Here is a 19,334-nt window from a genome sequence, read left to right on the forward strand (position 1 = left end):
CACCATAAACGTAAAATATTTGAAAAAAAAAGCGTTCATAGCGGCGCTCTCACACTTTGTCGCTGCGCCAGCGCAGTTTTCCTCCCCTCGAAAATTGACAAGTGATTTGCACAACCAGAACACTTAGGCGACATCGCCCTAATTGTTCTATTACCACGATCAATTGCCGATACGTGTCCAATAGCGAGCGGCCACCAATACGTATCAATTGCCAGTCGATTGCGCGTGCGCATACCGGATCGCGTCGGTGTCCGTTGGACTCGATTTATATAGAAATTCCATCATGGGTATGATGGTATTGAGAAGCGTTTGTTTTACAAATGTGGGCTTGATTTGATTTTAATGTAAAACCATACCAATTTAAATAGTCATAGTCACAAAAATAAATATACCATAGAAGACGCTAATGCATCTACTTCGCGTGTCCGAACCCCGACCAAGCGTCGAGGTTGACTGTCGCTCTTTACAGTCCACGCCGCCGGTTGTTGGGGCCGGACGTCCGTGAAAACTTAATAAATGGTTCGTTGTATGATAATTAACTGCAACAGCCCAAAAATTGCGAGCACCCAAAGGCAAGAACATATTTCCTATAGCTAAGTTATTTTAAAATTATATTATGCGTAAAATTTGTATGAAAAAGTCGGCACGCTTGGTTTCAATACAAATCGTGGTATTTGCGTCATCTAGCGTATATATTAAATCTGTGGTCATAGTATTAGGACATAGTCATTAACATAAGGAAGCGAAAGAGGTATGTCAGGATCGTAGCAAGTGGAAATCCGTGGTCTCTGCCTACCCCTCCGGGAAATAGGCGTGATTATATGTATGTATGTATGTATGTCATTAACATAGCCCCGGTCTAACGGGGCTGAACCGATTTAGTTGAAATTTGGTATTTCGATAGATTTTGTTATGGAGAAGGATATATAATAGTTTTTAACCCCAAAATCACCCCGTAAGAGTGAAAAGGGGGTGGAAAAGGGCATTAGGGGGGTAAACAGGGTTGAAGTTTGTATGGGGAATCAGTAAAAAGAAAAAGCAGATTGTATAAAACATGCCCCCAGATACGTATTTTAGGCTTTACAGGCCTTAATTGTGCTATTCCCATCAAAAGGGTACTTATTGTCGGTTGTCAATAACGCGCTTTTTTCATATAGTTTCAGTTTGAAATCAACCTTATTGACAAGCGACAATGTGGTACCTTTTGGTTGAAAATGTCACAATTATGGACATAATGTCTTGATGTCTACATGAGAGGCTTAAACCTTATTAATTACCACTGAATGTGAAACCACTTTTGAATTTTCCGCTCACCTTTACCTTACCTTTTCCGTTTAACGACAAATATGTGATATATAGGTTGCGATGACTGCAGAAATGGTATATGCCAAGGGTAGACCGAGGCGAATCGGATCAACATGGGAAATCCGATGATATTCGAAATATTGCATTGATATGACCACATTAAAATGACACCGTACGTCTCTCTTAGCCTGCGATGCCTGTCATAAGAAATATTTGAAATATCAACAGATTTTCAGTCTGATCCAATTCACCCTGTGGTCCGGTTCGCCTCGGTCTACCCTACTCGCGCCGAAAAAGAAATCAAGCGAAACATTGACAAACTTTCGTAATTATAAATTTACAACAATTTTATCAACAACTTCTATAATATGTAAAACAAAACATTTTTTCCTCATCCATCATAATCAATTTCCAATCCATCTAAAGTTTTTAACATTTGGTATTTGGCCTTTATACAAACTTTAGGTAGAGAAATAAGTTTGAGTGATCTTAATTCTACGGGGAGGAAAGTATTTAGCGTTATTCAAGTCTTGCACTGCCCGCGCCGCCCGCCTCGTCGCTCGCGCAGCACGTGGGCGGCGCGGACAGTGCACGACGTACAACCGCCGCGGACACTCGTGCCTGAGGATGGATTCCCAAAGAATCCGAAACATGTCGCCAAAAGCGACTAAAAATAATAGTGAGTAAAAACCGTACTGATACATATTTTGAAATATGTCTCACGATAGTTTAAGTGCGATTAAAATATAATAATTTAAGGTCTTGATGGTTCGGGGTTTAATCCAAAATAATTACAATTATCACTGGACCATATTATTGGTTTCGTTTTTATAAAGAACCGTGTATAATATAAGTAAATGTGAACGAAAAGGTGTAAAAACGTTGCTCATTGAGTTCCGTACCCAAAGGGTAAAAACGGGTCTTTTTCTAGGTGAGAAAATCGTATCGTGTGAATGACCCTTTAGCTGTTTATTATTTGTTACATGAAATATTTCTGCATAGGACTGTGCGGCCGCAGTGTATAATTGGCTTACTGCAGTAGGTAATTTTGCAGGCTAATGCATTTGAAGAAATTGACTTTATATGTGACGTTTTCAACCAAAAGGTACCACATTGTCGCTTGTTGATAAGGTTGATTTCTAATTGAAGCTATATGGAAATAGCGCCTTACTGTCAAGCGACAATAAGTAGCCTTTTGGTTGAGAATGGCACATATTTCCTCAATTTCCCGGTGACCACGATCGCTCGAAAGGTTAATTTGTAAATAATAATAATTATATGTAAATACTTATTATATTTTGACATGCATGCTCTCAAAATGTGTACGCTGTAAGCCACATCACTATGTACACATTTTAGTCAAAAAACCGGCCAAGTGCGAGTCGGACTCGCGCACCGAGGGTGTTTGGGTTAGTATTTGTTGTAATAGCGGCAACAGAAATACATCATCTGTGAAAATTTCAACTGTCCAGCTATCACGATTCATGAGATACAGCCTGGTGACAGACAGACGGACAGCGGAGTCTTAGTAATAGGGTCCCGTTTTTACCCTTTGGGTACGGAACCCTAAAAACTGACTGAACTGTAACACCCTGGCCCACCCTGGCCGTGGCCCTGGCTGTGTGTGGCCGGGTGGTCTAGTGGTACCACGTTAGCCGAAGACGCGGGTTCAATTCCCGCCTCGGCCACCGGTGAACGTGGTCACTTTTTCAAGTGTATGATAATATTGATAATTATCTATTTCAGTTTGTAACACGTACCCTAGTTATAACCTATGTTGGACAAATAAAATAATTTTGTATTTGTAAGACATACTGGTCGAATATAGCTAAGGGGTAATAGACCGCGGGCCAGGAACAGATTTCCATGACCAATAGCCTCCCGGGCGAAAACAAGTATGGTGGTTAACAGCTATGTATGATCAAAGATAGATATAACTCCGTAATAGATGGATACAGTCTAAGGAAAAAATGTGCCTCGAAAATCAAGAAAATTTGATTCTCGTTCAGAGGGCGCTTCTAGCTTTGGCCTACTGTCGTATAGATGGCGTTGACGGTTTCGTCTGTTATTTAACAATTTTAACGCATATCAGTGAAAGAACATGGGTCAAAATCATAAAAATAATTAATGCAAATAAAAAAAATCATTTATCTATATTTAAATACATTCTATCGTATTTTTATAAATCTTTATTTTTAGTTTTAAAGTGTGTCGACAGATGGCAGTGAATTTACTGGGGTTACAAAATTTACTATGACAGTACCGCTCTAGTATAAGTTACTCTATGGTATGATGAACCCTCGTGAACGTGAGCTGCCGCTCCGTTGGTGGGTTGAGGAATAGCAGCAAATAAAGTCTATAAAAAAATTGTCATCGCCTCCCGCTTGATACTTTGTCAAATGATAGTTTAGATGCTATTGTGAATAAACAAAATCGTCAGCCGATTGTATCGCTGTGGAAAGACCGTCAGCTGGTCACATGAACATGTAAAAAAGAAAATTATTTTCAGTCATCGGCGTCATCGCCTCCCGTTTGATACTTTGTCAGATGGTAGTTTAGATGCTATTGTTAATAAAACATATCGTCAGCCGGTTGTATCGCGGTGGAAAGACCGTGTTACGCCTTTCGGTGGCTGCCATTCCTCAACCCACCAACGGAGCGGCAGCTGACGTTCACGAAGGTTCATCATGCATAGCTGTTAACCGCTATACGAATTTTCGCCCGGGAGGCGATGACTGACGAAATTTGCGCCTGGCTCGCGGTCCATAAGTTTATTATGAATGAAAAGGGGAATCCCAGACGACAGCCGGGGCAGATTTCTTGCCAAGACTTGTTGATATAAGATTGATAGTGTACTCATTTTGGACCTTATTGTCTGTGGCGTAAGGTACACATTCGCGTATAGTTTTAGACATGACAAATAAGCTGACTCAAGCCGGGTAAACCCTTGCGAAATGCCAGGCTTACAAGTTTAGTCAAAATATGAGTAGTTGTAGTTGCCATATATTGTTGTTATTTGGGTGAATGAACTATTTCTTGTTGTTATTGTGTCCCGTCAGCCAGGGGACAATATTAGCACAGTTTGTTAGACGGAATGTTGTATAACGATCCACAAACCATGCTTATTAGTGGTAGCTCAGTGGAAGGCCTAATCTACCACAAAAATGCATGTTTGGTTATTTTAATTACCATAAAATCGGGGTTTTCAGTGAGCCAGGAGAACGTAACCATAGCAACGAGTGACAAGAAAAAGTTGATTCCCCCATTTCATTAAGATAGTAAGTAATTTATCAAATATTGGCTATCCAAAATTGCCCGCGCCGCAAAAAATATTGCAAGACTAACTTTCAATTTTACATTATGTATTTGTTTTATTTTTCCCCTTATGTGTTTTTAATACCCTTTCAACGCTACGCCTATCGTGTGAAAGCGTAAACTTGTCTGAATCAGGGGTCGGAAACCGGTATTTGCTCCATACAAAAATACCGGTATTATTACGTTCTTTTTCGTTCTTTTATTTATAATTTCATTTTTAATGGGACGTTTTAATAATGCAAAATTGTTTTCTAAATACATGATTCAGTCCTATGTAATGAGCATAAAAAAAATCAAAATATTGGGCTATTTCGGGGTTTTTAAAAAATACCGGTTCCGAGCCCTGGTCTGAATGCATGACGCGCTGGCCACGAAATGAGAGGAAAACCGAGGAAAAGGTGGATGGAATGTGTGGGTGTGAGATGATATGATATGATTATACCTAATTACAACCGTGAACGGTTAATGCACCTACACCGACAGGAAAAAAAAACATTAGTACTATCAATTCTTGTAATGTTTAGTTTTAGTTATAATACTTATAATATTGTCAAACCTATTTTTTAATTTTTTTCTCACCTTTGTATGAAAGAGCGAATACCTCCTAACACAAGTGTCAAACTTAAAAGGAGGATTCGACACCCAGGATAAACCTTGTTAAAAAATAAACGAATTTCGAATTTTAATTTTTTGATACCTGGGCGTTTTCTAAAATAAATATTGAAAACCTGATTCTTACAGATCCTGGTGTTTTTAGGTTTTTTCAACTCAGAATCACTAGCATATTCAATCCTGATGATAAAAAAATGTCCCAAAAATTTGTATGAAAATTGTACATTCACAAGTGTAAAAATTCACACTAAAACGTGACGTAATGGAATGGACATTTTGGGACATCTTTTTTTAATGGCACGATGAAGAATGCTGTCGATTCTGAGTAGAATGAGCCCAAGAATGTCCAGATTTGAAAGAATCAGGTTTTCAATATTTATATTAGAAAACGCCCACCTAATGCCTACATTATTTAATGCTACACGCCACACTTTGATTGTCTCAAACTTTCATTGCGAGATTGTTTTAACTTCGTATAAGGCCCACCATACAAAGTTTCCCTATTTATAATTTGAACCTTGTTGTATAGATTAGGGTGACTTTCGTTTGTTTTAGAAAACAATCAAACAAAAGAAATACTACTTAATTTAGTTACTCTAAGGTTCAAAGTATATTGAAACAGAGTGTACATTGTAATGCACATTGGGCCTTACGAGGTTACATTTCAATTCGACAATTTCTGCCGACCTCTGCAGTATTCGACAAGCATCATTGAAAACCACTTGACTCTTATACTCGATACATTCCACTTTAAACACTTTGGATACTAATCTAAAAGCTCTGCTTGGTTTTTTGCTCCTTTTAGAAAGCTCCTTTTAGTTAGAAATAGTCATTTGTTTAAAAAGGGATGAAAGTTGTTGTTTGCCCTTCGTCCTAGTCCCGAGCATGCGAATGAATCCAGAAAAAAAATGTGAGCGTTGTAAGGGTTTCAAGGAACTAAAAGTGAAGGAATTTTGCTTCGGTGTGTTTCACACAACATTTTTCACAACGCAATTTTATCAAAAGTCCATTTGCACCAGCTGAAATAAGAAACAACTCAAATTTCAATCAAATTACTTTACATTCTAGTGTAGAGGATAAAACACAACTTTGACCACTAATTTCAAAGATACCATGTGAAAGAAAGTGTATTAAGGGTCCCCGGCAAGCTCGGTTCTCCATACAAACGTAGTTCCGCTCTCGTTTTAAAACGAGTAGCTAGATTGCTCTGAAACTTTGAACTTACAATAGGATAAGGTATATCTATCTATGCCTAGTTCCCCCTCTGGGTTGGAAGGTCAGATGGCAGTCGCTTTCGTAAAAACTAGTGCCTACGTCAATTCTTATTGGGATTAGTTGTCAAGCGGACCCCAGGCTCCCATGAGCCGTGGCAAAATGCCGGGATAACGCGAGGAAGAAGAAAAAGGTATATCTATGTCTGTAATTAGTTTACGTAGCTTCCGATACCACAGTTAAAATAATACAGCGAATTTATTTTTTTCACACAAAACTTGTTTTTGCTCTATTTCGTTTGTTTTATAAACTGAAGCTATATAAACTAATTACAGACCTAGATATACCTCAAGTCATTGTATGTGCAAAGTTTCATTACAATCCAATACGTAGTTTTAAAATGAGAGCGGAACTACGTTTGTATGGGAAGGTGCAATACGGCCGAGCTTGCCGACTCTTCTTCTTCTTCTCTCTAGTTGGGGTCGGCCCTCCTTGCTTGCCGACTCTTAAATGCAAAATATACATTTCGAAAATATACAAAAATATACATTTTATAGTTACACGTACACTCAGAATCAATTAAACTGTAAGCGGCGATTTAATAACGGAGTTTGTGCAAGGACTTACAAAGTTCGCTGCCGTACAGTCGCCATCAGATATATCGGAGCGGCCGTGGTGTTCACAATATCTGAACACGCACTCTAACGCCTTGACAATAGAGGCGTGTTCAGATATTTGTGAGCGCCGTGGCCGCTTCGATATATCTGATGGCGACTGTACAGCGGGCGACACAGCCATAACGTGTCTTTATAGCCAGACATTTGTTTCAGTCGGCGAAACTTCGGTTGACCATAGTTGCACAGTAGACAACACAGTAGCTAAACTGTCGTTAGAGCTACATTCACTCCTACTGGCAAAACTTGGGTTAACGTTCTTGTACAGTAAGCAACACAACTAAAAACAGTCGTGTGAGCTACGTTCAGTTAAGTTAGCGAAACTTGAGTGGCCTTTTTTTTTATACTACGTCGGTGGCAAACAAGCATACGGCCCGCCTGATGTTAAGCAGTCTCCATAGCCTATGTACGCCTGCAACTCCAGAACATGCGCGTTGCCGACCCTAACACTCCTCTCCCTCGAGCTCTGGCAACCTTACTCACCGGCAGGAACACAACACTATTAGTAGGGTCTAGTGTTATTTGGCTGCGGTTTTCTGTAAGGTGGAGGTAACTCCCCAGTTGGGCTCTGCTCTAGATCTGGAATGACATCCGCTGTCCTGTGCCCTACCACACAAAGCGAGATGTCATTCACAGTGCCCATACCTCTCTTTTGGACGTAGTTTAAGGACATACCCGGGTCCAAAATTTGAACTCCGCTAGCCAAAGTCTTGGTACTGAAATCAACGTACCGAGACGTGGTTTTAAAGTTAGACCGGTTAGACTGAGTGGACGCAATGAGGGGTAACGCGTATGAAGCGCTAGGGGCGCTAGTGTAGATGGTGGTCTTTTCCATAGTTCGAAATGTCAAATGTCACGTGTCTCTTCAATGACTGACAGCTGTTCTTTAGTCTTTTGGACCACCATCAACAGAGGCGCCAACTGGTGAGCAAAAAAACGATAGCCCTCATTTCAGCTGAATAGAGGTATTAGTGAGTACTTATCGTAAACCTTTTTAGTGAAAAGCCACGTAAAGCTCATAGTAAAATCCTTTTTATCTTAGTTGTATAGTATATAAAGTAAGTTTTTCATCGAAAACTGAAGATACGTACCACCCTGTATATTTATTCTGTAGGAAATTTTATACAGATTATTCACGTATAAGACAATTTTTTGTTATGGGCCATCGTTCCGTACTTTATAGTATTTGTTGTTATAGCGGCAACCGAAATACATCATCTGTGAAAATTTCAACTGTCTAGCTATCACGGTTGATGAAATACAGCCTGGTGACAGACAGACAGACGGACAGACGGACAGCGGATTCTTAGTAATAGGGTCCCGTTTTACCCTTTGGGCACGGAACGCTAAAAAATGGAAAACTGTACGATAGGAACTGTATACTTATTCACTTTGATTTATCTAAATAACCCGTCGTGAAAACCAGTGTAAAGAAATAGAAGAAAATAATAAATAAACGTGAAATTAAACATAAACAAATCATATCCATCTAATCTAACCCTTTTTAATCACAAAGTTAATATTAAACATAAATACGACCCAATTTCCATCAAAGATCAGAACACGAGTAAATAACAGATATCATGATTCATGATCAAATCAAGAGCGCCCGATTCAAATATAACAACTTGTTACGGTTTTGCCATTGAGATATTAACTATAGAGATGCCATACCAATCAATGAAATTGTCGCAATCGCAACCTGTACCACGCGACCAAAACGTAAGCGCCGTAAAAATTCATGGCGCTAAGGCCCTGGTCTGCAACAAACGCCGTAGGTCGCGTCCGGCGTGACGCTGTACGCGACGTACGAATGCCAGACGCGGCGCAGGGCGCACGGCGTGTGGCGTGTGAGAGAGACCACTATAGTGCATTTCCATTGTAAGCATTCGTACGTCGCGTACAGCGTCACGCCGGACACGCCCTACGCCGCCGCCGCCGCGCCGTACTAATGCCAGACGCGGCGCACGGCGTGTGGCGTGTGAGAGAGACCACTATAGTGTATTTCCATAGTAAGCATTCGTACGTCGCGTACAGCGTCACGCCGGACGCGCCCTACGCCGCCGCCGCCGCGCCGTACGAATGCCAGACGCGGCGCACGGCGTGTGGCGTGTGAGAGACCACTATAGTGCATTTCCATAGTAAGCATTCGTACGTCGCGTACAGCGTCACGCCGGACGCGACCTACGGCGTTTGTTGCAGACCAGGGCCTTAGGCGTTTAGGTCGCGAGACTCACGCTCCGCTTCTATAGTTTGTTGTCAAAACACCTAATTGCGCAAAATAATGGTTCTAAGTACCGGTTCTATAAGTTAGTAATAATAGTTCAATGCGTTTTAATCTTATTTTGATATATTGAAGATCTCTCACACAGATTGGTACAGTCGCCATCTGATATATCGGAGCGGCCGAGGTGGTCACAATATCTGAACACGCACTATAACGCCCTGACAATAGAGGCGTGTTCAGATATTTATGAGCACCTTGGCCGCGATATATCTGATGGCGACTGTACAATGGGAAATGAAGTTAAAGACGTCCGTGAGATTAGAATCGGCACTACCGGCAGAGGACCCAAGGGTCCTGAAAATTACTGGAGCACTTACAAGTTGAAACGGTTTTCGTCAGGTAGGATTGGGTTATCTCAATGTTTCATTTCGTATTTGACGTACCAAAATGTTTAGCCTGTTTAATTAAAGGTAATGAAGATGGATTACATGAATAAGAGCGTTTTCACATTCTCCGATCCGATATCGGATGTAGGATCCTATGTCCGCGTAGTCAGGCCGCGGGGGCGCGCCCGGGCGCCGTCTTTAGCGGTCACCAGGGCTCGGAACCGGTATTTTTTAAAAACCCCTAAATAGCCCAATATTTTGATTTTTTTTTATGCTCATTACGTAGGACTGAATCATGTATTTAGGAAACAATTTTGCATTATTAAAACGTCCCATTAAAAATTAAATTATAAACAAAAGAACGAAAAAGAACGTAATAATACCGGTATTTTTGTATGGAGCAAATACCGGTTTCCGACCCCTGGCGGTCACGCACACTACAATAAGCATTATGCCTACACATAAACACACAAACACATAATACCGGTCCGACAGCTGACGGGGGGCTCCGACATGGCTGAATTTATCGGAAGCGCCTTTCCGATATCGGATGTCGGAAGGCGCCTATGACAAAAACTGCTGCAGGAGAGTGCCAATGGCATTTAGTCCGCCTTTTTTGCGTTATTTATCGTTTTTAGGGTTCCGTACCCAAAGGGTAAAAACGGGACCCTATTACTAAGACTCCGCTGTCCGTCTGTCTGTCTGTCTGTCACCAGGCTGTATCTCATGAACCGTGATAGCTAGACAGTTGAAATTTTGATGGTGTATTTCTGTTGCCGCTATAACAACAAATACTAAAAACAGAATAATATAAATATTTAAATAGGGCTCCCATACAATAAACGTGATTTTTTTGCTGTTTTTTTCCGTAATGGTACGGAACCCTTCGTGCGCGAGTCCGACTCGCACTTGGCCAGTTTTTTTGTAATAATGATTTATTAAATGCATAAATAAATACAGAGAAACACATATATCTTACTTCCTTCCGACATCCGATATGGGATCGGACAATGTGAAAACGCTCTAAAGGGGCCCACTGACTATCAGTCCGCCGGACGATATCGGTCTGTCAGTTGTTCGGAACTGTCAAATTTTTGTTCTAACTGACAGGCCGATATCGTCCAGCGGACTGATAGTCAGTGGACCCCTTAAGAGTAGCGTTGGTGGTTGGTTGTTGGCTCTTAGAGCGTTTTCACATAGAAAATCAAGTCTTTTGTAGATATAGACACATTTGAAGAACGAGATTGCGCTAAAAAAACTTGCGAATCTTTTAAGCCCGGAGTCAAGTCCTTTATTGAGTATTATTAAAAAACCTTGTACCGCCTTGAGGACAATTAACGTCATTGAAATTTGGAATTTGATTAATTAAAATAGAATCGAAATTCCTTCAACTCGAAAATGACGTATGCCACTTGAAAGTATGATTTGTAATTAAAGCTTCCGAAGCAACCAAACAAATTCTTCATCAAGAATCAAATTTCATCGCTCCGATTGCATTTGCAACTGCAAGCCGGGTGCAGGCGAACTGCTTTTTTTAACGTTCAAACGTTCGGTCCGATTGACGTTTTCATAAAGTTTGTTAATTGCAAGGGTTTCTATTATGTTAAATCAGGGATCTGCAACGCGGACTTAAATACTTTTTAGTCTGCTTCTTATTGATCAACATTCCATAGATTCATGGGCATAATTAACCCTTGAAAATATTACTACGACCAATAAGACAAACATTATCCCGTTGCACAGTTGACCACAGGCAGAGCAAATAACAATAGTGTAAACTAAAAAACCGGCCAAGTGCGAGTCGTACTCGCGCACCGAGGGCTCCGTACTTTTTAGTATTTGTTGTTATAGCGGCAACAGAAATACATCATCTGTGAAAATTTCAACTGTCTAGCTGTCACGGTTCATGAGATACAGCCTGGTGACAGACGGACAGACGGACAGCGGAGTCTTAGTAATAGGGTCCCGTTTTTACCCTTTGGGTACGGAACCCTAAAAATGAGGTTATCACTAACGAGAGCAGCGTGAAATTTGCAACGCGATACCTGCTCGCTTCATATCTCTGTGGAGCTTGATTTTACATGGATAGTATTTTAAAAAAGAGAAATGTGTAGTATGTTCAGTAGGGTAATTTACCGATATAGGTAGGGTAAGTGGAATTATTCCCACTTGTTACCACTGGTAAATACTGGGAAAAATAATTCCCACATATATTTTAGTTTTTGCACTGATACCGGTTGAACTGTTTTAATATTTTTGATCACTTTTAAGGCAGTTTACTGAAATACTAATCGACTTATAATTATTTAGTAAATCACTCTATATTTATACTGATACTATTTAAACTGTTTTTATTTGTTTTGATTATCCAAATGTTGGTGGTAACCACTGGGAAACAAAAATCCCACCTTTTACCAGTGGTAACTACTGGGAAAACTTATTCCCAGTAGCAAAGATAGATATAACTCCGTAATAGATGGATACAGTCTAAGGAAAAAACGTGCCTCGAAAATCAAGAAAATTTGATTCTCGTTCAGAGGGCGCTACTAGCTTTGGCCTACTGTCGTATAGATGGCGTTGACGGTTTCGTTTGTTACTTAACAATTTTAACGCATATCAGTTAAGGACCTGGGTCAAAATCATAAAAATAATTAATGCAAATAAAAAATAAACATTTATCCACATTTAAATACATTTTATCGTATTTTTATAAATCTTCATTATTAGTTTTAAAGTGTGTCGACAGATGGCAGTGAATTTAGTGGGGTTACAAAATTTACTATGACAGTACCGCTCTAGTATTAGTTACTCTATGCCAGTAGTTATTTACCATTACCACCAATGCGGTTTGGTGGTAACTACTGGGATTTTTTTCCCAGTAGATACCAGTAGTAAAAGGTAGGAAATACATTTCCAGTAGTTACCACTCGTAACAACTTGGTGGTAACTAGTGGGAATAACCCGGTAAGCACTACTTTCCCTAAAGATTAGTTATACATAATTCACTTGCTGTCTATTAAACGTCAGAATCTTTTGATCGCATGAAGATACTATCATGTCGTCCCTGTCACACGATGTTATATAGCATTTTATAATAGCCAAAGTGCTTTGGCTGTTATAAAATTAGGCATTCAGAATATCTAGGTTTATACTGATTATACTGTGGCAAGGCAACTAAGTAGAAAAAGTTGCGAAAAACAAAATTTGTATGGGAGATCGATCGTCTTCGCTGCGCGTACATTTTTCAAATTTGCCGCCTTTTTCTACTGACAAAAACGGCTTGCCAGAGTATATTTTTTTAACTACTCTTTCTACATACACTTTACAAAGAAATAATAACGACCTTCAAAAGTACGTGAAACGTGAACATCATTTCATGTTTTATGTAAACGCCACATTTTATGTTAATTTTCGTCGCCATTTTAACACCAACTTTTAACTGCTCTTTGGTGGTCTTTATGCCCTTGTTTTAAGGTTCATGTTATCAGTTTGTTTTGGTACATTCATTACGTTTACTAATTAGGAAGGCCACTTAGGCCGAACGTTTGTTTATTTAACGTTTCCGTTTATACAGGTTAGTCTGTTGAAAGAACTATTATTTGAGATAACTACGATATTCGAAAACACTAGTTTGAATTATACGAGTACTTGGTTTTTTTAGCATTACAAAAAAGGTAATCAATCTTGACGTCTTTTTATTGAAAGTATAGTCTCGTTCTAAACTATTATTCTATAATTTTTTAATACAAGTTGAAAAAAAAAACCAGTTTTATGACTAAAAAATTTACAAGGTGCCCGTATCTAAAGAAATATGTGGCTTTCCATCACACAAGGGTCCTTATGCACATGGAGCATAAGGACCCTTTACGCATGGAACGCCACATATATGTATATTTTCTGCGTCAGCGGCGTGAGTCATACAAAATGTATGGGATTTGACCGTCAGTTTTGTGACGATTGCTAACCGTCCGAAGGGGCCAACTGACTATCAGTCCGCCGGACGATATCGGCCTGTCAGTTAGAACAAAATTGAACTGACAGGCCGATATCGTCCAGCGGACTGATAGCCAGTGGGCCCCTTACACACAGTTAAGTGATACGAAGTAATGCTCATATAAATATGAGATAAAAGTATCTAATAACTTAACCCAGACCCAGTGATAAAAAAACAGCCAAACTTTTATCACCAAGTACGTTTATATTTAAGTAAATCTGGACTCTAATGCCTAGATATAAGACACAGATTGCCTGTTTTCTTTAAGCATACTTGTTGCCATCAAGAAACATTTAAATTATAAAAGTTATTAACTACGTTTGTAGTTTCATAGTTTGTAACATTAAATTTCAAACGGATAAACTGTTAAATGTACCGTGAATAAAGGTAATGAATTTAACACGTTTAATGGATAACAAAGGAAATTCTGTAAGTGTACTTCAGAAAATGAAATCAATATAATTTTACTGCAAAAACTGCCAGTTTTTAGGGTTCCGTACCCAAAGGGTAAAAACGGGACCCTATTACTAAGACTTCGCTATCCGTCCGTCCATCCGTCTGAGACCAGGCTGTATCTCATGAACCGTGATAGATAGTTGAAATTTTCACAGATGATGTATTCCTGTTGCTATAACAACAAACATACAACAAACGTGATTTTTTACCGTTTTTTTGCTGGTACGGAGTACGGAACCCTTCGTGCGCGAGTCCGACTCGCACTTGGCCGGTATTTTTTTAATTATGCTGACTTATTTCATGCTTAGTTTTGTAATTTGTAGTGTTCTTTATAATGCTACTAATTATAGTTCGATTAAAAAACAAAATCATGCAACTCGAGTAATTATCATTAAAAAAAACCGGCCAAGTGCGAGTCGGACTCGCGCACCGAGGGTTCCGTACTTTTTAGTATTTGTTGTTATAGCGGCAACAGAAATAGATCATCTGTGAAAATTTCAACTTTCTAGCTATCACAGTTCATATACAGCCTGGTGACAGACAGACCTGTCAGACGGACAGCGGAGTCTTAGTAATAGGGTCCCGTTTTTACCCTTTGGGTACGGAACCCTAAAAATACTGTATTAATCATCAAATCACACATCATATAATTCATAGCACTATGTTTCCATATCTATTAGCGTTAGCCGCCGGCCTCACGGAGCGTGTTATTTCTGGATTTAGATCTAATGCCCTTGAACTCTTCAACTTGAATTTTTTTAGTACCATAATAAAGAAGGGTAATTGTTTTAAGTGTCAGGGTATTTTTATGCCTAGGTACGCAAATGCGCATAATTGTGGTATTTTCAACAAAAAGGGTACTTATTGTCGCTTGTCAGTAAGGCGCTATTTCCATATAGATTCAATTAGAAAACAACCTTATCGACAACCGACAATGTGGTACCTTTTGGTTGAAAACGTCACAATTAATGATACAGTCGCAAAATGTAACTATGCAGAACCAAGACGATATATAAATATGTATATTCCTTTAGTAAAATGAACTAATTATTCCACTTTTAGTGCTTAAATATTTCGTTTGAAAAAATCTCCCGTTTCGCAAAACGTGTCTCATAAAAATCCGGTTAGTAAAATGTAAAATTTTGTAAATTAGACAATGAAAACTAAAAGTGTCAAAAGATTATTATTTCATAACTTACTGAAAAAAACCTTTCTGGATTTTATATCAAAAATCTAAAACTTGTAAAAAGGAATATTTTGCGAAACTTACTCATTTCGCAAATAGGGCGATATTTTATGTCTGGACGCGCGTTATCTTTCTCGGTTTAAGTCAATAACTAAATACACATTTTCAACACACTTGCTCAAAACGACGTTTATATTCCACCGATTTTTGGCTCATAATCCTAGATATTTAACACGCGTGCTCTTTCAGTGTATTATTCCACTCGTGCTTTTTCATTATATTATCCGACTGAGTTAAGAAGGTAACTGATTGCTAATAATATGCATGAAAAGGGAGCCTTCTTTAATTGGTCAGACTGGCGGGCACCGGCGCGCCCGACCGCCTGCGCGACGAGTATGACAGATGCAACACACAATACTAACTGTTTTAACTATTAAAATTTGATTAATATGAGTTTCTTTTTTTTCTCGCAAGTGTGTTGAAAAACGTCGTATGAAACGCGTGTGCATTGGTCATTACACACATCGGCTTTCTTATTGCGCGCTCGCTTACAGCTCGCGCGCACAATATCGCCTCGTGTGTAATGACCAACTTAGCACACTTGTATTATAATGTACTATTAAAATATGTGTGTCTATAACCAATGGTCGATTTCATCAAGTATAGATGCAAAAAAATACCTACGAGAAAAATAGAATAGGTAAATTAGGAGAGCCAAAGTAGCAAAATAGAGTCAAATAACATTTCGATCTGATTTCAGTCTGAATCTCTATCAAATCATAAGATTTATAATGTAAATTTTATTTTCTAAAAAATAACGAAGATGCAATAAAATAAAGGTACATATGTATTGTATTTAATATATCGCAAAAAAAAACAGTACAGAATAACTTTTACCCACAACTCATTTTATTTTTCATATTTTAAACAGATGTTTAAAGATAGGCAGCTGTTAAAAAACGTGTGTGTAAATAGGTAAATAAATTAATATGAATATTATGTTCTGAAATACTATAAATAACTTTGTATAAACTTAAGAATAGGTACCGAAAAAATCAGAATTTCAAAGATGTTTCCTCTTTTGAACGGATTGATGGCGGGCTGATTATGATTTTATCAATTTATGCATGTCTGAAAGTAGGTATTATGTATAACAAAACTTCCGTGAGACACAGACATATTAAATATATTAATAACGGGTCACTCACGTGTTTTAAGTCGAAAACGCTCGACATGTTTCACTCCGTACCGAGGAGCGTCATCAGGAGCTTGCGTCGACGGTGACGGTAGTCTGCGCCGGTCCGTCACCGTCGACGCAAGCTCCTGATGACGCTACTCGGTACGGAGTGAAACATGTCGAGCGTTTTCGACTTAAGACACGTGAGTGACCCGTTATTAATATATTTAATAGGTATTATGTATGTTTGTGTCGTATATTTCACTGTAAAGTCAAAACTATAAATACAATTGGGTGAATAAGACATCAATCAATTCGTTTTGATCGTGCGGGTGATTGCATTATTAATTAACTGCGAAAAATAATAAAACTATTTTATGAAAACATTCGGTGTAGAGTCCCCGGCAAGCTCGGCCGAATAGCACCTTCCCGTGCAAACGTAGTTCCGCTCTCATTTTAAAACTACGTATTGGATTGTAATGAAACTTTGCACATACAATGACATGAGGTATATCTAGGTCTGTAATTAGTCTATATAGCTCCAGTTTATAAAACAAACGAAATAGAGCAAAAACAAGTTTTGTATAAAAAAAATTCGCTGTTTTTTTAACTATGGTATCGGAAGCTACATAAACTAATTACAGATATAGATATACCTTATCCTATTGTAAGTACAAAGTTTCAGAGCAATCTAGCGACTCGTTTTAAAACGAGAGCGGAATTACGTTTGTATGGAGAACCGAGCTTGCCGGGGGCCCTTAAAACTTCATGTTTATGCATAAGTTTTATGACATTGAGGAATATACTACAGTTTTAGTCAAATTAAAAATCACGAGATTATTTACGAAACAAAATATCAATCATTTTTTCATTTCTCATGCTCTGAAAGAGGGTCATTTTTGTTCTAAAAGGTGTGCAGAAAATGATACGTGTCTGCACTAGAGCATTTTACGTTCGAAGTACGATTTTTTGAATTTTTTTACGATAAGCAATTGAAATTTGAATTTAAATGTATTTGTTATACAATTTCCATTCTGATATTTGAATCTCCATTCTATAAATAGAGACACTTTTGCCTAAATTGTTAACTGAAGGTAGGGTACCTAAAAATACTATAAAAAATTATACTTGGTCATGTTTTAAAAAAGACATGCATTTTACTTTCCTCGTATTCGAAATGAAAAGTAGAGTGTTTAACTCGGGTGAAAGGCATCATTTCAGCCTCGGACTATTGGCGCTCTCACTGGGTTCGAGCGCCAAAAATACCTCGGCAGAAATGACTGCCTTTCATCCCTTGGTTAACAATCTACTATTCTTGCTACATAAATATCAATAATAATATTCCCTGATCAATATGACCTCGGTCTCTTTAAAACAAAAGTGAATAGGCTGTTACTGAACCGGTGAGCTCCATCTTAGGCCCTGTCTTCACTTTCCATCAGGTGTGACTAGGGCCAATCGCCGATCAGTTTATAATAAAAAAAATATGAAACCTATATTATTTGCACTGTATGCGAGTGTCTAGGCAGTGATAACATCGATCGACACTGACCTTCCGACTGCATATGAATGAACTGCTATCAATAATACTTATAACCTAATCTAATTAGCGAAAACTTCAACAAACTTCACCTTAGCACTTTACAACATTTCACACAAACACTTAGTTTGTTTTCTTAAGTTTTGAGGTTATTATTTACGTTTTCAGTTATAGCATGAATGTTTACGATTGTACGCGGCGGAGCGAGACGCGTGCGTCTCAACGTGGTCGGATATCGTCTGACTGAACTACAGAGGCGTCATTTGCAAACATTACCAAGCGCTCAGCTATACCACGACCAATTTAAGCAAGATCTACAACCATGTAATATTGTTCCGTTCATGGCTACAGTTATACTGGTCGATATTTTACCTAGTATTTTATAAGTGATGCGAACCTCTGAACGCATCGCTTCTGCGCACGGTCGCTTAGAAGAAGAATGATGTAACTACATATGAAATTGGTAGAGACTTAGTGCGGTTTTACTCGTATTTGTGGCTCGTATCGTCACAATACTCACAATTACATAGTTTTACGATTTTATAATCATGAGGATAATGTGTGTAACAGATAAATATAATGAGATTCTCATTGTTTATGAGTTAACTATGTAGTTAAATTAATAAGGCTAAAAATACTTAAGTACTGCGCCGTTAAGTACGATATTTGGGAATCGAAAATTGCAACATATATTTTTTTAATATGTCTGTCAGTTACCTATACTTGGTTCTAGTTGTATGTACATAAACATAATAGTAATAAAAACTATTGCACAGAATGAGTTAGTCCTGCACATAATCGGGCCAATAACTGTCTGTGTGTTACCTCTTTACGCTTAAACCGCTAAACCGATTTAGTTGAAATTTGGCGTAGAGACAGTTTGAGTCCCGGAGCAGGACATAGGATAGTTTTTATCCCAGAAATCATCCCTTAAGAGGGTCAAAAGCGGGATGGAATTGAGATAATTAATTAATTGCCTGATAATTTGTGTAAGCAATTAAACATAATTATGCTCACATTGAATGATTGCCATTAGACTTTATCCAGACGCTATTCTTACTCTAGCTGCGGTTACTAAGTCCACGCAGACGAAGTTTACCTATATAACAAGATTTTTGCTTCAATTCAAACATTTATTTTAAGGCTGTCATATTAACAAATTGCGATTCCCTAATGTCTTACCAACTTGATGAGAAAATGGCCCTTTGTACTGCTGTCCTTTTTAATAACAGATAATATTGCGCACGTCA

General features: G+C 38.5%; 1 protein-coding gene across 3 annotated transcripts in view; it reads right to left on the bottom strand.

The window, feature by feature from the left end:
- The window catches only part of LOC134755637 (solute carrier family 12 member 4), a 566,314-nt gene extending 548,005 nt beyond the window's left edge, over positions 1–18,309 (bottom strand). For all 3 annotated transcript variants that reach the window (XM_063692153.1, XM_063692147.1, XM_063692151.1), the window contains exon 1: positions 18,177–18,309. The gene's annotated coding sequence lies outside the window, so the exon portion shown is untranslated. The remainder of the gene's footprint in view (positions 1–18,176) is intronic.
- Between the last annotated feature and the right edge of the window lie 1,025 nt (positions 18,310–19,334).

The sequence above is a fragment of the Cydia strobilella genome, chromosome 3 (assembly GCF_947568885.1).
Source record: "Cydia strobilella chromosome 3, ilCydStro3.1, whole genome shotgun sequence".
In the NCBI taxonomy this organism is placed as follows: domain Eukaryota; kingdom Metazoa; phylum Arthropoda; class Insecta; order Lepidoptera; family Tortricidae; genus Cydia; species Cydia strobilella.